Raw genomic sequence first — 1,011 nt, forward strand, 5'->3', positions numbered from 1 at the left:
TTGGCGCAGGATAGAGCAGGGTTTAGAGCTGTTGTGCATAGGGTCGCTATGAGTCGGAAACGACTCGATGGCACATAACAACAACAACAACAACTGGTTTACTTATAAAATTAATATACATTGTTTTACAAGCTAGATCTTTCCCCTTTCCTTTATCCGCCCCTCCCTCCACCCATCAAATTATGCGACCCTATGATTAAGCCCCGCCCCCTGTATTCCTTTGCTCCCTGGCTTGGATCCACCTACGAGTTCTACATTAATGGTAAATATACAGTATTTGTCCTGATGGGACTGAATTAATTCACTTAGCATAATGATCTCCAACCAGTCTCTCTCAAATTATGTAATGATTTATAAAATCATTGCTCCTATACGCTGCATAGTATTCCGGTTTGTGAAATGACCATAATTTCTCAATCCATTCCATTGTGCTTGGACATTTGGGCTGTTTTCATGTTTTTGCTATGCTGAGTAAGGAACTATAAACATTGGTTACAAGTCTCTGTTTGTGCCTCTATGTTCAGCTTTTTGAGCAAATGCCAAACAGCCTTCCAGAGTAGTTATACCATTTTACAATTCCACCAATAATGTATAAGGGTTTCTATCTTGCCGTATTCTCTCCAACATTTATTACTTGCGGTCCTGCTAAACTTCGCCATTGCTATTGGGGTAAGATGATATCTCATTGTAGTTCCGATTTGCACTTCTCTTATTGCCAGTCATTTTGAGCATTTCTTCATATTGGTTGGCCGTCAGATTATCTTCCTCTGTGAAAAGTCTTTCCATGTCTCTTGTCCATTTTTTCATTGGATTATCAGTATTTTTCTTCAGGATGCCCAGGAGTATACTGTAAACTTTTGTTATGAGACCCTTGTCTGAGATGTCATTGCCAAAAGTTTGTTTCCAGTCAGTAGGTTTTCTTTTCACCCTGTTGGAAAACATTTTTTTCCTTCTTTTTTTAAATTTTTATTATTAAATTTTATTAGTTTTAATGAACATTTACAGATTTTG

The sequence above is a fragment of the Elephantulus edwardii genome, unplaced genomic scaffold (genome assembly GCF_000299155.1).
Source record: "Elephantulus edwardii isolate Elephantulus edwardi_28Jun2011 unplaced genomic scaffold, EleEdw1.0 scaffold00411, whole genome shotgun sequence".
Taxonomy (NCBI): Eukaryota; Metazoa; Chordata; class Mammalia; order Macroscelidea; family Macroscelididae; genus Elephantulus; species Elephantulus edwardii.